This window comes from Sarcophilus harrisii, chromosome 4 (genome assembly GCF_902635505.1).
Source record: "Sarcophilus harrisii chromosome 4, mSarHar1.11, whole genome shotgun sequence".
NCBI lineage: Eukaryota > Metazoa > Chordata > Mammalia > Dasyuromorphia > Dasyuridae > Sarcophilus > Sarcophilus harrisii.
The window spans coordinates 440,529,789-440,553,910 of NC_045429.1; the positions used below are offsets into that span (position 1 = coordinate 440,529,789).

General features: G+C 39.8%; 1 protein-coding gene across 3 annotated transcripts in view; it reads left to right on the forward strand.

Moving 5' to 3' along the window:
• Window positions 1–6,017: 6,017 nt before the first annotated feature.
• SPECC1 (sperm antigen with calponin homology and coiled-coil domains 1) overlaps window positions 6,018–24,122 on the forward strand; it is a 321,163-nt gene continuing 303,058 nt past the window's right edge. Inside the window, exon 1 of one of the 3 annotated variants that reach the window (XM_031967836.1) lies at window positions 6,018–6,336. The gene's annotated coding sequence lies outside the window, so the exon portion shown is untranslated. Of the gene's footprint in view, window positions 6,337–14,267; window positions 14,982–17,864; window positions 18,144–24,122 lie in introns of those variants that run through there. The other 2 variants (XM_031967838.1, XM_031967839.1) reach the window with 2 other exon arrangements.

Consider the following 24,122-nt stretch of genomic DNA (forward strand, 5'->3'; position numbering starts at 1 on the left):
AGCAGAGGTAGTTGTAGTAGTGGTGGTAGTAAGTGGTAATAGTAAGGGCAATTGTATTAGTAGTAGTGGTGGTGGTAGTGGGAGTAATGGTGGTGGTAATAGTATAGTAGTAGAAATAGTGGTAGTGCTAGTAGTGGTGGTGGTGGTAGTATAGCAGAAGTAAGAATAAAAATAATTGTAATATTACTAGCTACCATTTACATACTGCTTTAAGCACTTTGCAAAGTGCTTTACAAATATCTCAAGTCATCCTCATAACAATCCTAAAAAGTGAATGCTGTCATTATCCCCATTTTACAGATAAGGAAGCTAAGGCAGGCGGACATTTAGTGACTTGTTCAGGGTCTCATAGGAAGTAATTATCTGAGGCTAGATTTGAACCCAGGATTTCCTGACTAGATCCAGTGCTCTATTTACTGTACCACCTAGTATCAGGTATATATGATCCTAATTGATGCTTACGGCTTAAAATTAAAAAAAATTTCGAGATATTTTGTTTTTATATGACCTTTATTTCTGAATATATCTCTCCTTCTCCCCTACCCAGGGTATCATCCTTTATAACAATGAGTCAAAAAAGAGGGGAAGGGCAGAGCGTTTCATCAAAACTAAGCAGCCCATCATCTAAGTACGACTTTAGGTGATGTTCCACAACTATAATCTCATCCCCCCACATGACCCCTGACCCCCAGGTTCTCCTAGATGGGAGAGAGATGCGTTTGCCATCATCTGTTTAGTCTAAACCTTCTCTGAGTCCACAGAGAATGCAAACATTTTCAAAATTAAATTACAATTTTCAATTAGCCAAAATCTGCCTTTTTTCTCTTCCACCTGTTCGGTTGTCCCCAATTGAAAAAAGAAAGTACAACTAATCCCCCCAGTAACTGTCTAGAGAGTGGGCTGTGTGTCATCCAGAGCATCCCTCACCTCTCATGTTGGGGAGAAGGAGCATCTGGAATCGTGGTTGGCCATTGAGTTGATCTGATTTCTTGAGCCCTTCAAAATTGGTTCTGCTCCCTTCACTGTGGGGGCATAGTTTCAAGTTGCTTTCCCGAAAGGCTGGACACTCACAGCTAGCTTCTCCAGCTTTTTGTTCATGGCTAGTTCAGTCTGATGCAAACATTTTCTTATAAACTAAAGAAAATATGGGCATATTGAAGCAAAAGGAAAAAAAGAGTTGATTGCATATAATAAGCATATTACAGTTCTTGTTTTTATTTGCATTGCCTTTTCTTATGCAATAATACATTTCTTCAAGGACACTGTATTTTAGAGAATTTCACTAAAAAAATTAATTCTCCCATCTTTGTTATCCTTTTCCTTGTGTTCTAAGGCCATAGGTAGTGGAGAGATGGTTGAGAGAAAGAAGAAATTAGAAGAAGAGAACTTAGAATAGTATAAATAAACCCAGACAGAGACAAAACTGTTTTTACTGACTTTAAAATATTTGCCTTTGATTTGGACGTTTCTGAATGAGATAGAGTTGCAAAGGCTCAGCTCAAAACTCTCCCTCTACCCTCACTGCATGCATGAACCTGCATAAAGCACTTTAGCCTGTAGGCGTCTTCTTTTTTTTGAGCTCCTAGCATTTAATTGTTTTTTTAATAGATTTAAAAATTGTTTTTACATCATCCTTAAACAGCTGCCCCATTTTTTTTCTCCATCCTGTCCCAGAGAGCCATCTCTTATAATAAAGAATTAAAAGGAAATAAGAAAGAAGCAGGGGGGTGGGGGGAGGAAGGGAACCTAATATAATCAATCAATACATTGTTAAATCTGATGTAATATTCAGTGTTCTTCATCCCTGAAAAGCACCTCACCCTTGCAAAGTAATGGGGAGAGACGTCTTCTCCCATCTCTCCAATGGGACCAAATTTGTTCTTTGTGATTTTTTGACATTCACATGAATTCACTAGAAATCTAATCTTTGACACTGGACAAATCTCTTAACATCTATTTGCCTTAATTTCCTCATTTATAAAATGGGGATAATGCTAATACAGTAAGAGTTTTTGTGGGATCAAATGAGATGATTATAAAGTACTGGTATATAGTTAAGTGTTATATAAATGTTAGTACTTCTCTTCCTTTTCCTTCTTCTCCTTTTCTCTTTCTAAAGCTTTTCAATTTCATTTAATCAGAAAGATCTTTTGTAAAGAGATCTCTTACAAGATCTGTCTTTTGCCTCGAAAGGCAAAAGATGTTTTTTGCCTTTCTTTTTATGTCTAGTGCTTACTTAATGCCTGTTAAATAGTAGGTGCTCAATAAATGTGTTGCTGACTTGACTCTATATCAGAACCAAGAGTGCCTGGGTTAGAGCTATTGGTGCTGAACAACGCTTTGCAGATTGTAGGTGTTTAATATATATTTGTAGAACTTCATTGCGATCCCATTTTATGGTTTTGTCCGTTAAATCCTTGTTTTCTCCCTCATTTTGCTTTGCAACAGCCCACAGCATTGTTGTGACTCCTGAGCCTCTTCCTGAGGCTGGTGGGTTCCCGTGGCCAAGGTTCCCATGGCTAGGGTTGGGCAGTGACCACATTCACAGGCTTACTAGCTAATTATTGTCTGGACTGTGTCAGACTGAGTTAAAAAGAATGATAAAAGACCTGAAAGGAAGGGAAACAAGTCACATGTATTTTGTCTCCAGCCTTGGAACTTTTCATGAGCTAGCCATAAATTATTATTTCTCTAAGTTATTAAATGACCCAGAGCAAGTTTTGCTTGGTGGATGAAAAGCTTTTTATTGGCTGCAGAAGGTAGCATCATTGTCCCAGCTTAGGACATCCCATCCTATGTAGTGATGTCTTATCTGGTACCCTGTGTGGGATGGTTTGAAGTGAAACTTCTGGGATGTCATCTGAAGGCTTTTGGTTCTCTGAGAGGTTGGGATTTTGGCCAGTGTTTGCCTAGGATACTGTGCAAGAAATCTATATTTTTCTGGCCTTGTTTTTACTCTTACCCTTTTGAAATAATTACTCACCTTCTGAAGGCATCATGATTGCTTTTGGAAATGGGAGGATCCCAAGGCTTGCATCCTACTTCACTTAAGGAGTGGTGAGAGAATGCTTATAAAATACTAGGAGATGCAGTCCCTGGATGAAAGGCAATATATAAAGCACTGAATATGGAGATTAGTAATGACCACAAAGGCAGCTCTCATTTAAGATCTAAGACATTATTTCCATTTAAAAGAGGAGGATTTGCAATATTCTAATAATGATCTATTTTGCTAGATTGTAGAATTTTAGCACAAGATCTGGAAGTGACCTCAGAGGCCCTCTATTTCAAATCCATTTTATAGGTGAGAAAATCTAGGTTTAGGGATGGGAGGTGACTGGCACATAAGTATTTTATGAACACTTTTTCATTCATTCATTAGAGGCATGTTGTCTCCCCTTCTAGAATGTCAGTTCCTTGAGGTGAGGGTCTCCCCAGCTCTTATTACTAAGTCTGACATGTGTTAAGTGCTCAATAAATGTTTGTTGACTTGACCTACCTTTCCAACATTTTCATATCTGATTCCCTGTCATATACTCTGAAGCCCAGTGAGATAGGCCACTTGACCATCCAGCCATCTCCCCATTCCAGGCTGCTCACCCCATCTCCTGGCCTCCTGGACTTTTTCAAGTCCCATATAAAATCTCATCTTCTACAAGGTGCCTTTTCTGATCACTTTTTTTTTTAAATATTTTTAATACACATTGCTTTATGAATCATGTTGGGAAAGCAAAAACAGAGCAAAAGGGAAAAACCATGGGAGAGAAAAAACAATAGAAAAAAGAGGTGAACATAACTTGTGTTGATTTGCATTCAGTCTCCATAGTTCTTTTTCTGGATGCAGATGGCATTTTCTGACAGAAGTGTATTGGGATTGCCTTGGATCATTGAACTGCTGAGAAAATCAAGTCTTTCATAGCTGATCTCATCACTCTTAAGTATCTCTGTTGGTTCCTTCTGATTTTTTATCCTATATTGAGCTTGTTTGCACATGGCGTTTGGTGTATAGTCTCTCATTAAACTGGGAACTCCTTGGCTGTATTTTTGTCTCTTTGTATCTTTAGTGCTTAGCAAACAGAAGATGCTTAATAGATGTTTGTTGGATGACATCTCTTGCCCTTTTTTTAATCCTCTAGTTCCTCTGACTTCCTGAAGGACCTATTTTACCACTTTTTGATAGTCATGAGAATTCATGTTTCTTTTGTGTCTTAAGGACTATAAAACCCTTTCTTCTTTCACATTAAGTAGTAAAAAAAAGTTTGTTGTCTCCCTTATTCAAGGTGAGAATATCTGGGTCAGAGATGTGAAACACTGTGCCAAGAGTCACATACTTACTGTCTGAGCTGGGATTTGAATTCAGGTCTCCTTACTCCCCAATCTAGTACTCCACCATAGTGTACTGCTTCTCATTTGCTACTTGTATTGTCACTTTTAACGGATGATACATAAAAACACATAGAATGTATCTCTGTACATATATGGACTGTATTTGTATATGATATACATGTCTGTGTGTCTGTATATAAAATACATATAAGGATGTATTTATATAATATACGCTTACATATATATTTGGATTATATTTATAAATACACATATGTACAAATATATACACATATGAGATACATGTATTTGTATACACATGAATATTTATATATAATTTGGAATATGTCTGTGTGTATGTATATATAAATATATATGCATGTACAAATCTTTAAATACATACACATTTACATACATATATAGACTATGTAAGTATTTGTGTATAAATACATACTATATGGAATATATATGTACTTATATATAATATATAAATATTTATATGTATATGTATATATACACACATATATATTTGGAATATATATATAACTATATGCATATGCACAAGTCTCTCTATATACATTTATATACACATATGGACCATATATTATTTGCATAAAATATGTATAAATACATGAGTGTGTATCTGTGTGTATAATATCTAGATTAAGCCCTGATTGTAGCATTTACCAGTTTCTAAGGCCTAAATGTTTTCAGTGAAAATTTAACAACTGGATCTCCCTAACCCATTTGTGAGCTGTCTCTAGCACACTCCTGGATACCCCAGGCAACAGTTTATCCTTATGCCAGAGGACTCCCTCTCTTCTGGGTCCTCAGTGGTCAGTGGTCTCTTGCTTAGGAATTACAGTGTGTGGGCCCAGGTTTGGCCAGAGGGCCTTAGTTTGATCCTAGCTTAGTCAGTTACTCTCTGTATATTTTGAGCAAAATCACTTAATGGTTACGGACCTCAGTTTCCTCATCTGTAAGTTGACTTGGATAGGTTCTGAGACCCCTATCAGTTAGAGAGTGAGTTCCTAAACTCTCATCCTCAGGCTCTGGCTATAAAAGGAGAAACTCTTTAGTTGGAGAGGGAAGTATCTCACTTGAGCCACTTTACTTGCTTAACTTGGGACATGTGGGAATCCTTAGGCCAATGGATTTCTCATTCATAAAACAGGAATTGAACATTATATCACAAACCCTGCTCTCCATTAACTGCTCACTCAGTAGGTACTTTAAGGTTCTCTTGGTCTTACAAAAAGTATGTCCTTCATAAATTATCCTAGAGCATCTGGATCTGGCCTTTGTCCCCCCCAATCCTTGCTGGTATCATACCTCTCTGGGTACATTTGTGTTTTTCTCCTAGTAGAAGTAAGGTTTTGGGAAAGTAGGAAATATTTTTATCCCTAGTGTCATATATTATAGACCTTTAAGCAATTTATATTTAGACTGGCTTTCTGGATTCATTGATATGAGGATTCTTGGTGAAAAAACTCTTATCTTGTAACTAAACATCTGCTGTCCAGAGTCTCAGAGAAGAAAATCCATGGCTGGCTGAGGATCAGTGTAGCCAAAAGGTCAAAGTGGGTTTGATGAGCCTTCCTAATTTTGAGACTGGTTGTTCTCCAGTGGCCCCACTGCCTTTCCTACCCAACCTTTCCCGAGAGTGGATGGCTGCCGGGAGAGGTCATCTCCAGAAGGACTCAGGAGACCTTCAAACCTGCTTTTAACTCCTCCATTTCCTCCATCCCCGCTCAGCCTCATACCCATGACGCTATGAGTGGACCAGGAACCAGCACCTAGGAATGGGGCTCACCAGGAGGAGGTTCTGTTGGTGTCTCTGTCTCCATGACAACATTAGAGCTCCTGCTCGGTTAAGAACCTCCCTGAGGCCTGGTTCAGTGGCTTGTACCCACCTACGAACCAGCAGGAGGATTCACAATTTCGTGGCAGTTTCAGACGGAGAGTTAGGGTATCTTTCAAGAAGGTGTCAACTCAACCTCCTGGTGTTCTGAGGTCTGTATTTTTATGGTTCAGAGTCGCATTGGAAGCTCTTTCTCTTCTGCTCTCTGCAATGTTGCTCCTTTGGGGATTCCCATGGGGCCGCCGGCCTAGAGGGGCTAGTTCCCCCCAAGAAGGTTGTTTAGATAGCACATAGGTTCTCCTATTGGGTGGCCAGATTTGCCATCAAAGTCTGTATTTCTGGGGCTTGTTAGCACTTTAGTTACCGCCTGAATTAATTAACCCTTCTCTAACACCTGTGGGGCAGTTTATGTTCACTGACAATTAATTATGAGTATTTTTTTCTTCCTCTAAAGTTCCTTTTCTTTATATTCCTAGCATCTAAAATGGATCTTTCCCCACAATAGATGCTTAATAAATACCCTTAAAATAGATGTCCAGTCATTTCATTCCTATCCAACTCTTTCTGATCCCATTTGGGATTTTCTTGGCAGAGATACTGAAGTCCATTGTCTTCTCCAGCTCATTTTACAGGTTGGGAAAATTAAGGCAAACAAGGTTCAGAAGAATCTCACTACTAAGTGTCTGAGGCTGGATTCATATCCTGTTTCTATCACTACTTCTCTTCTTATATTTTGTGATTTTCTCCTAGTAGAAGTAATTTTTGGGGGGGAAGTAAAATATTTTTGTCCCTGGTGTCTCATATATAATAGACCCTTAAGAAATTTGTGATTTAGGACTGGATTTCTGAATTCATTAATAAAAGAGAGGATTCTTGGTGAAAAAAAAAAGCTCTACCTTGTAAAGATGACCTTTGTCAATCTACTAAATCTCTATGGGCCTCAGTTCCCTCAATTGTAAAATGAGGGGGTTTAGAAGTATACACTATGTTTCTGACTCTGTGGTCTTGTGATCCTTAGTGAAGTGGTCTTTAGGATCAATAATGAGAGCTGAGCCTATATGAAGACATACAGGATCCAGCACATGAGAAGGATTTGAGTCTTGCACTCAGATGACCTTGGGAGCTTTGCCTTTGGTATGAGTTCACACATGATAGGAGCTTCTTTTCTCCATCTTTTTTGGAATCACTGTTCTGTAAAAAAATTCCCTCACAAGGCTGGGAACTAGCTCTTCCAAGAATGGAAGCTGAGCAGAGACCACCACGATGCACTTGATGGCATCCTGGCTGCCTCTGGGTGGGAGGGCAGCCTCTGCAGCACAGGGAACCTGTGGATAAACCTCCTGGGACATCTTGGAGCGTATGACTTCCTTCGTCACAGTGGGTGGTCCGTGCCGGCCGGGACAGCTCCATATTGCTGTTGGTGGTACATTTATTTTCAGTAGCTCAGAACGCCAGCAGTTTCATCTCAGATCTCTGTCACTCGGTTGCCAGTCATTTTGGACGCATAGATTGCTAGAAGCTCTTGTTCTGAACAATGAATCTTCAGTCATCTTGGATGAGTTTATGGAATTAGTGAATAGGAATCTTATCTGGGTTATTATCCCTTTCCATCCGGAAGCACCATGATGCCATGACTATCACACGGTGACTTATTGTTCTCTAATAAATAGAATGGATGGATGGTACCAAATCATGAAACAGATTGTTGCTTCCCAACAATTCACCAACAAATCTATCAGATTTCTGGTCACTCCAGAAGTCGTCCCATAAACAAACTCAAGAATCAATCTTCATGAATTTCCGATATCTAATATATCTAACATAATTTCTAGTATTTTAATATTTTCTTTGGTGACTTCCATCAAGACTTAGCCCATAAAACTATGTCTTTTTATCATTTCTTATGGCACAATAGCATTTCACTATATCCATTGGTATAATTTGCTCATCCTTTCCTCAGTGGTTGGACTGTTTCCAGTCTTTTGCCACTGAAAAAAGACTAGTACCAATATTTTGTACAAATGGGTCCTTTTCTTCTTTCTTTGATACCTTTGGGATATGGACCAAATAAGGTATGGCTGGGCCAATTGAGGGATATTTTTGGTCACAGTCCAAAACTGCTTTGCAGGATGGTTATATCATTTCCCAGCTCCACCCATGGTGCTCCCTATCTCTGCCACTATTTGCTACTTTCTTTTTGGTCATTTCTTTGGTTAATCTAATGAGTATGAGATGCTTTACCACAAGTTGCTTTAATTTGCATTTCTATTACTAGTATTATTATTAGTAATGATTTAGAGAATTTTTTTAATATAACCTTTAAGACCTTGGATCTGATATTCATTTTTATTTTTCTATTCCTCCTCCTAAGGACTCTCTAGAATAATACAACTGGAAATCCTTCTGGGGCTACTATACTTGTCAAAGTGGAGTTTCTTGATATAGCTCTTTCTCCGGTGATAATATAGAATTGGGATCTGGAGCTAAATCAGGATAGTGTAAGCCTAGGTGAGGAAGCTCTCTTCACTTGTGCAGGCTGGCACCTTCTTTGCAAGTGAAAATCTTAGAGAGTTTCCAAAAGCTGGACTTAAGTAGAAATGGGGACACTGAACTGTATGTAAGGATCCCTGCTGGTTTTATATAAGTATTATCTCATGTTTTATCATATTTTTATTTGTATTGTTAAATATTTCCAAGTTATATTTTAATCTCTTTTGGGTTCTGTATTTGGTATCTGTGACCTAGAACCTTGAGGGTTAAATGACTTTTCCAAGTCCCGACAGTCAGAAATAGGACTAGAATCCAGATTTTGGCTTTTTCAGTCCCTCACTCTGCTATCTCTTACTCACTAGAATACTGTTAATATAATGTCATTATTCATGAATGAATGAATGCAAAAAGTATTTATTATGCACTTGCTGTGTGCAAAATATTGAGCTAGCACTGGAGATATAAATAGAACAATAAGACAGCCCCTACTCTGAAGACACACAAAGAAGATGTTTTAGCATCAGAGGAAAAGATCCCTTGGTCTTTTGATAAATGTCACTTTTTAAATAAACTTTAACAATAATATAGTTCATATAATAAGTATTTTGTAAATACTGCACATATTTTTAGGAGCCAAGTAGCATACCTATTTTACAGATGAGAAAACTCAGGCTCATGAATAGCTAAGGTTTATATAGTGCTTTAATGTTTACAAATCTATTAATTTGCTTTAAAATATTTCATAGATATTTGCTTTACAGTTTTATTTATTGCTTTACAAATATTTTATTCTCCTTACAACCATGGGAAATAGGATGCTATTATTCCTCCCATTTACAGATGAAGAATCTGAGGCTGACAGAAGGGAAGGGAAGAAAAGAAATATTTATATAGCACCTACTATGTGTCAGGCACAGTATTAAGCCCCCCTCCCTCCTTTTTAAAAACAAATATTGTCTCTTTTGAACCCCCAAACAACACTAAGGAAGGGGGACAGGGATAGGGGCTGTTATAATCGCCATTTTATAGACTAAGACAGAGTGGTTAAATGATTTGCCCAGAGGTCTGAGGCTGTATTTGAACTCAAGTCTTCACACTAGGCCCAGTGCTCTATCCACTATTCCACTAACTGCATTTAGAGGTTAAGGGACAAGCCCAGGGTCACTCAGCTAGTAACCCTCAGGCTTCCTTACTTGAGATCAGCCTTTCCATGTTGCCTTTACTAATTTAATACCAAGAAGGCCTCCTTGAAGAGTGTACTCTAGCTTTTTCTTTTGGGGGGGAGGGGAATTTAGAATCAAGTTTGTTTAATTTTTAGAACAAGCGTAACGCACATACTCATTCCCACTCCAGAGAATGCCAAACAAAAAGGCAATTTTTGCCCTATCTTCAGTGACCATGTTTCCTGAACCCAAAGTGTAGACACAAGAGCTAACAAAGGACATTCTTTTCATTAAACCTCATTAAAAATATGTATTCTTTTTCTTGAATTCTGGATTGCTTTGAAAAATCAGCACAGCCTCTAAGGCTAGGTTTTCAGATTTGATTTTTAAAAACTCTTTATTTGGTTCTAAATTTTTAAAGTGGTCACTGTACCTATGGGCAGCAGATTCCAAGGACAAATCAAGTGTGAGAAGAAAATTCATCTCTCATGAACAGGAATATTTTTGCTCGGTTCTATCATAAAGAGAACCAAAGTTATTCTTGGGTTTAAAATGACACATTGGTTATTTTGAGTAATAACTTACTCTAATTTTTAAAAAAATATTGTTGAACTTTTTTGCAGGTCCTTGCAGGTCACATTTTGACTTAGATTTTTCCCCCTGAGGCAATTGGGGTTAAGTGACTTGCCCAGGGTCACACAGTCAGGAAGTGTTAAGTGTCTGAGATCACATTTGAATTCAGGTCCTCCTGACTTCAGGGCTGGTGTTCTATCCACTGCACCACCTAGCTGCCCTTTGACTTAGATTTAAGTAAGGTTGTAATATAAGGTTACCTATATTTTATTGTTTTTGTTTTTTATATTACACATAAATTACATTTATTTTTAAATATATAAAATTACATTTTAATGTATTTCTGTTTGCTTGGGGTAGCTTACAGACTTGTTTAGTATCCCTATTTTTAGGGACCAAACTTGATAGTTAATTGATTTGAAGTACACGTGAAGGAGAATTTGATGCTTGAGAGTGTTGTAGGAACAGGGTATGTTCAGTCTTGGTTCCTTTAACAGATTTTTGATTGTAATCTATGGAGAGCCTAGAGCAGGGTTTTTTGTTTTTTGTTTTTTGCAACTATTAGTCAATGCTGGTCCCCAAGTTTCCCAGAGGTAATCTGGAGTTAGTTGTGACTCTCTAAAGATAATTACTTCTTACTTTCCTTTCTGACTCTGGACAGTAAGCAGCCCAAATTGCCTCAAACCCACAGACATCAGATCTTCCCAAATCAATGTGTCCACTGGACGCTGTGATTTTCTTTTTCACCAAGGACTCTATTAGTCCCCAGTTTGCATCCCTAAATGCAGATGGAGAAAACATTTACTAAGGACAGCCGTGACTTTTCCATCAGGGAAGAGCAGTGATGATGGCAGTATCTGACCATGTGGGACAGCGGATTTGGAAATGTCTCCTCACTCCGGGCCCCAGTTCCCCTAATAATTAATGAGAGTTCTCTTGTTCTGGAAGATCATGAATGAAGATTCAAATGGCTTTGTGCCCCAGTAGGAAGGTACCAGCTGGCATCTTAATACCTCTTTTGCCAGTCATAAGGCTCCAGCATCTGCCGCATGTCAAAAACCGATTCCCTGTGGAACCCATGCTTTGATGACCCTTCTATGAGGTTATTGGGTTTCCCCCCCAAAGAGAACTAATGGTTCCCCGCCAAAGAGAACTAATGGTCCCCCCCAAGAGAACTAATGGGTGGAAGTGAATCAATCTATATTCTTTACTAGTGACAAGGGGAATGAATTTTCAAGCCATCCAGGAAAGTGAGGACACAGGCTGTAGACTTGGAAGAAACGTGAGCTAGCTAGCTAGTCCATCTGGGCAACAAATGACGCTTTAGCATTAATTACACGTGATTCTGGCCAGCGCGGGGCTCTTGTTCTCCGAGTCCGATGATTGATGGGCGCAGGTGAGCCAAGGGGTGTCCCGGGAGAACTTCTGGACAAGTTTCTAGAGTTTGGGAGGCAGGTGTCTCTCACAGAAACTCTTCCCAGTTGAGCCCAAAATTCATTTAGCTTTGGGGGGAAAATGGAATATTTGCAGTAAAGAATCATCCATCACAATTGTGATTCTGTCTGGAATGTTCTGCCCCTTCCTTTCTGCCCTCTGGTGTCCTCCACAACTCTCAAACACCGCTTTTTCTATTAGACCTTCCCCATGCCCTTACTCCCAACTACAAGTGCCACAGCCACCACTGTGCATTTATTGGGCACATATTGTATACATTCTTCAACATGGATACATTATCTCAAACTCCTTGAGGGCAGGAATTCAAGCTTTTATTTTGTGTCTGCCAGCAGCTCCTGGTATTCAATAGGGGCTTAATGAATGCTCCCTGATTAATCATAGATCTAGAACTGCAAGAATCACCTATTACAATCATCTCATTTTTCAGAGAAGGAAACTGAGGTTTAAGTACACTAAATGATCTTGCCCCAGGCCATTCCAAAAGCATTTACTGAATGCCTACTGTATGCCAAGTCCTATGCTAAGTGCTGGGGATACAAATGCAAAGAATAAAACAATCCTTATTCTCAAGGACCCTTCCTTTTAACTGGGGACAAGTGTGTGTATGTGTGTATATACATATATACATGTGATTGTGTGTGTGTGTGTGTGTGTGTGTGTATATATATATATATAATATACATTTAATTATGTGTATATATGCAGTTATATACATATGATTGTGTATTTATACATATATACATTTATGTGTATACATGCATGATTATATACATGTGATTGTGTGCATATATAAATAAATAAATTTAATTATGTGTATATATGCATAGTTATATACATGTGATTGTGTGTGTGTATATATATTATGTGTATATATGTATAGTTATATACATGTGATTATTTGCATCTCTCTCTATACATTTGATTATATGTGTGTGTGCATATTTATATATATATATGATCATGTGAATCTAGATCCACACATATAGAATTTGATTTATGTGCATACGTACACACACATACATGTGATTGTGTGTGCATTTCTATAGACACATATATATCTAATTATGTGAGTGTGTGTATAAGCTGTGCCCTCCCTCTCTATCAGCTCTGTATTTACTTTGTATAGGGAGGGAGGGCACAGCTTCCTTCTCTCCAAGGAAAAGGGCGATTCTTTGAGGTGAAGGGGAGCTCTCTGGGCCAGTGCCAAAGTGCAGAGAGATGGGAGATTTCTGAACTTGGAGGGGTGTGTGGGAGGAGGAGAAAAAGGTGAGCATGAGTTAAATTGCAGGGTCCTAGAGGAGGGCAGGGGGAACAGGCAGCACCTCCGTGCACAGAGCACTGGGCCTAGAGTCAGGAAGACTCATTTTCCCTGAGTTCAAATCCAACCTTAGCCACTTGCTAGCTGTGTGACCCTGTTTGCTTCAGTTTCCTCCTCTGTCAAATGAACTGGAGAAGAAAATGGCAAACCAGTCTGATATCTCTGCCAAAAAAACCCGCAGTGGGTCAAACATGACTGAAAATACTGAACAGCAACAAAGGGGAATACCGCCCAATGACTCAAGAAAGGTAGAGTAGGGGTGAGCGTATAATAATAACAACAATAATAATAACTACCATTTATATTGTACTTTAAAGTTTGCAAAGTGCTTTACAAATATTATTTCATTTTATCCCCATAACAATCCTCATTAACAAGTGCTATTATTATCCCCTCCCCATTTTATAATTGAGGAAACTGAGGTAAATGGGATAGAATGTCACATAGCTCAAGTTCAAGGTCACACAGCTAATAAGTGCCTAGGGCTGGATTTGAACTTAGGGCTTCTGGACTCTAGATCTAGCACTCTATCCACTGGGCCATCTAGCCTCCCCTCTCTCCCCAAATCCTCCCAACAATTGTGGAAAGTAGGAGCTTTATTTTATCCTCTGTATTTTATGGAGGAAGAAACGGAAGCGGACGGAGTAGTTCAGCTGCCTCTTGGGAAAGTGCTGATGACTAAGACAGGTAGAGAGCGACTGAGCCAAGATGGTCACTCAGACCTTTCCTGGCAAGTGTCCAGGTCTGGAACCTTTCTTGATTCTTTCCCTAGTAAATTCTTCATGCAGGAAAGTTAGATGACAACGGCAAAACCCGAAAAACTGAGAAGAAGCCCAACTTGTTAGATTGGCTCAGGCCCATGAAAGTGCTTTTCAGTCTATATAATACTTTGAGTTGCTGGTTTGGAAAATTGCCTCCCCTTGAAAATGATGATTAAAAAAGAGACGAGAAGTCGGTAGGTTTTAAGATGAATTCCCACATTATAAATATCGATGTCTAATAAGGGTCGTGATTCAAAAGGAGACACCTTTAAATAGCCAGCAGCTTCTCTGGTTGCCATGGGAACGGCTAACTGGGGACTGCTGGCTGAGGGAGATCTCTTCTTTTGGGGAATGATGAGTGTTTCATGTTTTTCAACTCTGGGAAGGGGGCAAGTTTTTTGGGGGAAGGAAATCAGCTTGATCTTTTTGGTATTGATTTAAACAAATATAGCAGCCGGGACTGGGGCTGACCCAGGGAAGTGGAACCCCTGGATGCACGGGTGCATTACCCATCTGCCTTGCACAGAGGTAGGGTGTTCCTCCAGCCTGAGCAAGAAACAAAATGAGGAGCCACCCACCTGCCTGCTGGGGTAGGGGGCAAGCTTTCAGCCCACTCTGAGCCCACTTGGGAACCGTGCTTTGGACAAAGATCATCCACCCATTTGCCCAGGAGAGAAACTTGAATCATTTTCTTTCTGAGTTCCCAGGGCTTATGACTGCAGGACACAAATGCTGCATTGCAGTCTCCTGTCATGTGGTTCTGCTTGACGAGATAGATAAAGTGGGACTACATGATGGGGGCTTGTCCTGGGAGACATCCGTCCTGGCTAATGTTGGTCTGCCCTGTGCTCTGGAGGCTCTTAGAAGATCCCTAATAGGGCTGTGGTCTTTGGTGGTCTGTGGGACTGAGGAGTAGGAGGAAGCCCAGAGCAGCCATCTCTACTTCTGAGAGACACTGTGGGTTAATGGAAAGAGCAGTGGAGTTGAAATCAGGAGAGACCTGGGTGCAAATCCTGATGCAGATGTTTTCCAGTGATGTGAGTAAAAATAATTATGAGCTGACATCTGCCTAATGCTTTGCATATATTATTTAATTTGATCTTCACAACAATTCTGTGAGGTAGGTGCAGGGGCTGTTATTAAGGGGCTAAAACTAAGGGATGATAGAAATTGCTCAGGGTCACACAACTAGAGAATGCTTGAGGTTAGATTGGAACTCAGGTCTTCCTGATGCCAGGTGAAGTGTTCTGTCTGCTATCCTAAACTGCTTCTTAGTAAGAGCAAGTCTTAGAATCAGGTTTAGGATGCAGTGTGATCTTAGGGACCACCTTGTCCAGACTTTTCATTTTGTAGATGGAGAAACTAAGGCCCAGAGAAGGGAAGGGATCACTCAGAGACACACAGGTAGTTGTTACAGAGCCAAGAGCCAGAGAGAGAGAGAGAGAGAGAGAGAGAGAGAGAGAGAGAGAGAGAGAGAGAGAGAACAGAGAGAGAGAGAGAGAGAGAGAGAACAGAGACAGAAAGAAAAAGAGAGAGAGAAACAGAGACAGACAGAGACAGAGAGAACGAGACAGAGAGACCCACAGAGAGACACACACAGAGAAATAGAAAGAGATAGAGACAGACACACAGAGAGAAACAGAGATAGGAAGACCCACAAAGAAATAGAAAGAGAGTAAGAGACACAAATAGAAAGCCACAGAGAGAGATAGAGACCTAGAGAAAAAGAGAAAGACACAGAGAAAGAATGACAGACAGACTGAGAGACAAACACAAAGAGAAGAGAGAGAGAGAGAGAGAGAGAGAGAAACAGAAAGACACAGAGACACAGAGAGAAAGAAACACAGACAGAGAAAGAGACAGAAAGAGACACAGAGCTAGAGAGAGACAGGAACAGAGAAGAGGTGATGGATATCATTCAAGAACACCAGATGATTTAAAAATTATTTGTACTTTAGAGTGTGTTATTTGATATCAGAGGCAGCAACATTACCTTCCTATTTTCATTTTGCTTAGGTTAACATAAAAATCTATTTTGCCCTTCAGCAGTCTGGCATCTGTCCCCACCATTCTCCCCAGGCAACTCCCTTCAAGGTTACCTTATTGCCAAATCCAGTGGCTTTTTGGCTGACCTCCTCCTTTTGGGATCCTTCGACATGGTGCTCCATCCCTTCCTGCTATAAACCACCTCCACTTTTGGCCTCTTTTATCTTGTTGTTCTTGTGGTCTTCCACCTACTTCCCAGATTGCTTCTTTTTTACTTTTCTGGATCCTCCTCCTCCACTTCTAAGTGTGAGTGTTCCTGAAGTTTCTCTTCTAGCTCTCTTTTCTGTCTGTTCTCTCTTCCTAGGGAAAAAACACTATTTCCATGGCTACCATTATATGCTCTTTGCAGATGTCTTTGGAATCTCTAACTCAACTCCCAACCTGTTCCCAGAACTCTTAGTACCATATTTCCCATTGTCTTGTTGGAAATCTCTCTTTGGATGAACCATTCGGGTCCCTGGGTTTCCTATGTCAATGCAATCAGAAGGTCAATTACAAAAAGTTCTAAACACTGTTCCTTGTGATCTTAGAGAGTTGTACGAAGCATCAAAAGTTCAGTGAGTGAGTGAACATTTATTTTTAAGTGTTTATTATGTGCCAGGTAAAGTCTTGGCCCTTAATGTTATCAGTGTGAAGGATGGTAAAAAAATATGCTGGGAAAATGGATCAAGACCAAGATTTGGAAAAGGTCAAAGGCTTGAAAATGGCTCAAAAGCCTTGTTCTGGTAGATCATGGATACTTAATTCAGGAAGAGAATCAGATGGGGCTAGATGAGGAAACACCGGATGACATCACACGTCTATCTTTGGTCCAGTGGTTATTATGCAACTCCTATGAGCAGGATTCTGTATGGGAGTGACTGGTGACAAATGTGGGAATAATTTCTGAATCAGGTGTTCATGGATTTAGTTAGATCGATGGTCAAAATCAAACTCTGAATGAGCAGGTGAGAAGATTCCATATCACAGTAGCACTGACCCAACCTATTCAGGACAACAGTTGACATTGGGAAATGGATAAAGTAGAGATATTGTCTGTCTCCTTTTAAAAAAATTTATTTGTAATGTATATTGCTTTATGAGTCATGTTGGGAGAGAAGGATCAGAGCAAAAGGGAAAAAACATAGGGGAGAAAAAAACCAGGAAAAAGAAATGAACCTAGCATGTGTTGATTTACATTCAATCTCCTTAATTCTTTTTCTGGATGCAGATAGTGTTTTCTGTCCAAAGTCTATTGGGATTGCTTTGGATCACTGAACCACTTTTGAAGAACCAAGTCTTTCATACTTGATCATTGTACATTTTTGCTGATATTGTCCCTTAACATATTATGTCGTAGAGAAATTTGAGCTAGGACAGAGAATGTTCCTCCTTTTCTTCTCTTTTTCCCAATACGCTCTTCTTTTTCTCCCATCTTTTTATCATTGTTCTTTTCTTCTTCCTTTTTTTTCCTTCTCCCCATTTTATTCTTGTCATTCCTCGAGTCTGGGAGACTCATCTTCCTAATTCAAATCTGGCCTCAGACTCCTACTAGCTGTATGATCCTGGCCAAGTCACTCACCCTTGTTTGTGTCTGTTTCCTCATCTGTTAAATGATCTGGGTTAGGAAATAACCAACCAAGAAAACCCCAAAGGGGTTTCCAGAAAACGACATGACTGGAAGGATTGAACGAAAAAAAACTTAATGTGAAATGGCTTATTCCACTGTGACTCAGAGCTCCTGAGCTCACCAGGTTTGGTCTCCCTGGTAGTAGGGATTGTAGGAGACTCCTCCAGGCTCAGAAGATGCTTCTTACTGATAGGGGATACAGAAAGGGCTTGCAGTCTCAGACAGTGGGTTTCCCGTTCCCTGGGAAGGCCTTTGTGAGGTCAGAGGTTGGGAGTAGAAATGGTGGCAGAATAGTCTCACTAATTAGTTTGGCCCTGAATCCTAGAGGTGTGACGCTTGGAGAGGGGGATTTGGGCACCTTCCCTCTACAGCGGGCAGAGATAGTACCCAATGGCACTGAGCAAGCTGTCTAGTGATTGAGAAATGGCTTGGGATACTGAAGCCGGGGAGCTATGCTGGGTTACGGGAGGAGCCAGGTCTGTGAAGGGCCAGGGTCATTGCTGGAGCTTCCCAGGAACGGCTGGGAGTCCCACTTCCTAAGACTGTAAGTGTCTGCTAACTCTAGACTGGTCTTTAAGGCTGCTCATCCCAAGTATCTCTTTTCCAAGAGTGCCATTGTGAATTCTTTGTCCCCCTCCTATATTTCAAAGAAACTTTCCTTTGCTACTTTTATGCCCTCTCTCCTTGCCAGGGGAAGATTTTTCCGGCCTGTTGTACCTAAGAGCCTCAGACATGAAAGCTACATCCATAAAACATTCACTACAAGGAGAAGACCGAAAGAGCTTAGAAACGATGGCCCACTAGCACACAAGACGGCCTTGCCCAGTATAGAAACATGACATCCAACACTGATTCAAAGGCTGAGCTCATTTGTAAAACATTACAGAAGATTATCAGCAAAATCACAACTCAAAACTGATTAAAAATGATTCTGGAAGCTTAAGCCCAACTAAGCCAAAGTAATTCCAGGGACATTTTGAAATATAGTTGTTAATAGCTAACATTTATATAGCGCTTAGTATGTGGCAAGCCCTGTTCTGAGGGCTTTATAGTTATTCTCTTATTTGATGTTCACAGTTCTGGGAGGTATTATGATTATATTATTATTAATAATATGCTATTATTACTCCCATTTTTTCAGATAAGGAAACTAAGGCAAACAAGTTAAGTGATTAGTTTAGGATCTTAGAGCTAGAAAGTGTCTGAGGCTGAATTTCAATGCAGTCTGTCAGGCTACCTAGCCAGAGGAATGCCTCCATGTTGCTCCATGATCCCTCTGATAGAGGATTATCTATAAGACATTATGGTCAAGGATTACACAGAATGTCTTGCATCAGTGGAAGGGAGACCCTGACAGAACCGTCCAAGTACTGAAATGTTGATCATCTTGGAAACTCCCAAGCTTGGGAGCTTCTGGCATCTCAATCATTGTTTTTTAACTGGAAATTGAAATGATATTGAAAAACTAAATAAAAACTCTTCTGGGCTTCTACAAGGTCACATTTTAAACAGCGAAATTCTTTTAAAACTCATTTTATTTGACCTTTATTTCCATGTAACATGTATACATGTTACATGTATGTATATGTTTGTCCTATGCCCTTAACAAAAAAGAGAGGAAAACAATTTAGCAAAACTTTACCAACACATTAGCATATCTAAGAGCATATGGACCTGTTCTGGTAATTTACTGGCCAAGTTCTCCAGGATAATAGGAGGTCTATCCCATGGAGTAGGTTATTCCATGAAAAATAGCAAATCTCTGATATGTAATTCTAGCCACCAGGCCATGTTTTATTGAGTATTCAGGAGATGCTAAATTTCTTATGGCTTATGGTGATATTGTATCATTTCCACTCTCTCTTTGCATAATCTAGATCCATCATTTAAGTATAAGCCTCCTTTAATTTTGGCGATGATGACCTGGTCTTGAATTACCTTTATAGATCCCTGTGCTTCTATAAGCAAATTTGTGTGACAGAGGATCCTCCTCTGTTCATGTGTTGCTTGCTGAGTTCATAAGATGTTATCTGGGGAAGGCCTTGGATTTTGTGCATGGAGTTTAGTTATTTCATAGGTTTCACCTGGAGATAAACCTATTTCAGTTACATCAGATAATTCCAATAGTACAAGCATGGTATCAGCCTTTTTATTACTTATCAAAGTAAAATCTGCTTGTTCCAAAGGTGTTTATGTAGCTCGATAGCCTATTTATCATGTGCTCTTAAGAATTTTGTCAAAGTCTTTCTTTTGGCAAGGAAATATTTGTTTCCATAGTTGCCTTGGAGTGCTAGACCTTATGTTTTGCTAACTAATATTGTGTAGATTTCTGTGAATATTCTTTCTAAGTCTGTTATAGGCCCTTATGTTACATATGTAACTATGTACGTTAAAATTGGAATTGCATAGGTGTGAATTGTCTTAGACATAATCTTCTCATTTAGTTTTGATTTCATAATTATAACACATCTCAGTATAATCAGCTCTCTCTTTTTAATAGTTTTTTTTTTTTTCCTCGAGGTGTCTTGCCTAGAGGAGATTGATTGGGGTATTGCTTTCATCCGTTGGTCTGCATCCATATGAGCTTCAAGCTCAAAACCTTTGGTCTCTTATCTTCCTTTGGCATATATTGGAAGTTTTACATTTACTCGGTCCAAATGGCCTTTTGGTAACATTGGAGAAAGATTTCACAAGATAAAGGAGGTGTTTAATGTGTTTTTCAGCAGAGCCATTTAGCTAATTAATGTGATGTCGGCTTCCTCCATGATTTGGAGTCCATACTTGGTTCTATTTAATGGAGATGATGATTTATTTAAGGAGAAGCAGAATCATAATATGTTCTAAAAATCTCTCCCTCTAGAGAATTTGGAACGCAGATTTTCTTTATTAAAAAAAAATGTTGGGGGCAGTTAGGTGGCTCAGTGGATAGAGCACTAGCCCTGAAGTCAGAAGGACCTGCGTTCAAATGTGACTTCAGACACTTAGGACTTCCTAGCTGTGTGACTCTGAGCAAGTCACTTAACCCCAATTGCCTCAGGGAAAAAATGTTAATAATTGTGTTTACATGTAATTGGAAAAAATGAAATATACAAAGTTTAAAAACCCTAAATATTCTTATCAATTGCTCTTGTCTGATGATGGTGGGAGTAGTGGCAGTGGTTGGAAGGAGTAGTCTTTACTCAGAGTTGATTCCTGTGAGTCCTTATATTCTTATATGTAGTCCTACATTCTACTGTAACTACCAAGGACAATGGTGATTGCCTTCATTTGCCATTTCTTGTTGTTACTCAAGTGTATAACCTAGAGTTAGTTTAGAATTCCAATTAGAAACTCAGGAGGCTCTCACAAGATTGGGCCTTCTGCCACAGTTTTTAGGTCTGGGTTCCTTTTTATTTGTGTTTCACATGGAGTTGAAAATAAGCTGATCTGGCTTTATGACTTTATTTCCTCTTTATCCTAACTTAAATAAAACTTTGTTCTAAACTCCTTCTACCATCATCCATCTAAAGGCTGGGTACTGGCCCAGCCACATTGTCCTGTTGCTGTGGAAGATGCCTTCCTTGTTTACTCTCAGAACAGCTGGGAGAGTTTTCTAGGGCCTGCAAAGAGAAGCCCAGGCTAATTAAAAATCAATAATGTTTGCCTGCTAAAAGGAAGTGGCAATGATTTCAAGGATCCTAATACTCTCAGATGTTAATTATTCTATTTATTCCTGAGACTTATTCTTCATGATGCCGGGATTGATTAAAAAGGCAAGCAATACTTCCCAGTATAAATAGAGATAGAGCTTTAGTAAATGTCAATATGTAGATTTTTATTGTTGGGTTGTGAATTCAGTCATGTCCAATTCCCATTTGGGGTTTTCTTGGCAGACATGAAAGTGGTTTGCCATCTCTTTCTCTAGTTCATTTTACAGGTAAATATTCATTCATCTCTTTCTTGCTTGCTTGTTTTCTTTTTCTTTCTTTCTTTTTCTTCTCTCTTTTCCTTCCTTCCTTCTCTCCCTTCCTTCCTTCTTTCCCTCCTTTCCTTCTCTCCTTCTCTTTCTTTCTTTTTTCTTCCTTCCTTCCTTTCTTTCTTCCTTCTTTTCTTTCTTTCTTTCTTTTTTCTTTTTTCTTTTTCTTTCTTTCTTTCTTTCTTTCTTTCTTTCTTTCTTTCTTTCTTTCTTTCTTTCTTTCTTTCTTTCTTTCTTCCTTCCTTCCTTCCTTCCTTCCTTCCTTCCTTCCTTCTCTCCCTTCCTTCCTTCTTTCCCTCCTTTCCTTCTCTCCTTCTCTTTCTTTCTTTTTTCTTCCTTCCTTCCTTTCTTTCTTCCTTCCTTCCTTCCTTCCTTCCTTCCTTCCTTCCTTCCTTCTTTCCTTCGCGCTTCTTCCTTGCTTCCTTTCTTTCCTTTTTTTCTACTCCTCCTCTTCTCCTTTGTCTCACTTTTACTCTGTGTTTGTGGCTCTCTCTCTGCCTTTTTTTCCCTCTTTCTCTTTCTCTTTCAATTTCTCTTTCTCTTTCTCTTTCTGTCTCTGTCTTAGAATATACTGTAAATCCAGAGCTAGATGAGGCAGCCGAGATCTTGGAAGCAAGTTAAGTCCTCACCCCAAGTAACCCTCAGCATTAGGCATCAGACATGGAATATGCACATGGGTCCTTTGGGTGCATTACAATGTGGTACTTTCCGGGGAGAACAGCTTGACCCTAGTGGAAAGAGAACTGGCCTGGATTAAAATCCTACCTCTGACACAGTCTGGTTGTATTAGTTACTTAACTCCTCTGTGTCCCAAGCAACTCTCTAAGATTATAAGTAGGAGAGAAGGGACCAACCTCAATTGAGAGAGGAAATCTCACTGGGAGCTCTCAGTGGTGATGAAATCTTAGATTTGGCCCAGAAATTTTAGTCATTATTGCGAAGCCTCTACTCTTCTGCCCTCAGCCTGCCTATGGTGAAGCTGAAGTTGGCCACATCCTCCGTCAGCATCTTGGTCCCATCCAACATGCAATCTCAGCAGGAAACCCGACACTGCCCCTGTAATTCAGTCCATGTGGAATTCAATGTCTGTGCCAGCCAGACTCCCTCCTGGCCGCCCTCCCTGGAGTTTCAGTGAATTGTCGGGATGATGCAGGTGGATTGTGGAGGCTGACGTGCTTTCCAGTGCAGCATCTTTCCCAAAGCCATTCATTATTGGACGGAATCATCTCTTTAACAAGATGTTCCCCATGCTGATTAAACCACGTACCTCCCAACTCTTGCTGCAAATGCTTTTTCATTCATTCATGATTCATTCATTTATTCATTCCGGGTAGAATGTATGCTCCTTGAAGGCAGGACTTTTTAAGAAGAATAAAATTAATTACTTTCCCTAACCTACTTCTAGAAGACAAATGAAGAAAGAAAAGGGGGGTTGTTTAATATTTTCTAATTTGTTCTCATGGTTTCATAGTCACGGTCTCATGTGTTACCCCTATTCTGGACTTTTGAGAAATGTGATCTGGGAGTTTGCTCCTTCAAATCTAGTCATGTCATCTTGGCCCATGTGCACCCTGCAGGACAGCTTAATTCTTCATTTTTGCACCTGCATATAAGGTTTTGTTGTCTTTTTTTCCTCTCAATCGAAGTCAATAAACATCCATTAAGCACCTACTATGTGCTAAACACTTTACTAAAAACTGGAGATATAAAGAAAGTGAAAAAACCAATCCTGGCTCTTTAGGAACTCACAATCTGATGAGTAGATCCCCACGTAACCAAGATGCACAAACAAGATAGATTTAGGATAGATTGGAGCTCATTTCAGAGGGAAGGAGCTAAGATTAAGGCAAATAAGAGATTCTTCTTATAGAAAGTGAGATTTTAATTGAGACTAGAAGGAAGCCAAGAAAGTGATAACTTAAGAAGGAGATTCTAGGGGCAGCTGAGTGGAGCAGTGGATAGAGGACCAGCCCCGAAGTCAGGAGGACCTAAGTTCAAATCTGGCCTCAGACAACACTTCTTGGCTGTGTGACCCTGGGCAAGTCACTTAACCCCAATTGCCTCAGGGAAAAAAAAAAGGAGATTCTTGAAGAGGAATGAGCCCTTCTTCCCATCTCCTTTCCAAGATGTCACTGTTTTGTTTTTGTCTTTTTAAAGCCCTCTGAATCTCTCTCTTCTCATCCCCTCCCCACATAATGCATGTCAAGAATCCACTCCTCTGCTCCATCCTGGTGTCCAAGCAACCCTGCCTCATCATCATTATAGAAGCTGATTTAAAGCTTTTGTGGGCCTAACCTTGTTTGTTCAAGAACCTATCCATCTCTTCCATTTATAACCCTGTTGCTATGAAACCAACTGCCCCCATGATGCTGTCACCTAAAGCCAGTTTCATGGACTCAGTTAACAGCGTGAGGTGGGGATGTGCCTGCTCTCCAGATGATTCTGACCCATGGGCCAGTTAGAGTTATTGCTTTTTGCCATCTGGACACCATGCTATCGAGGCAGCCGACGATGCAGTAGCTTAATTTAGCCATCCCATCACCCTCTTGGCTCGTATTAAGGTTGTAG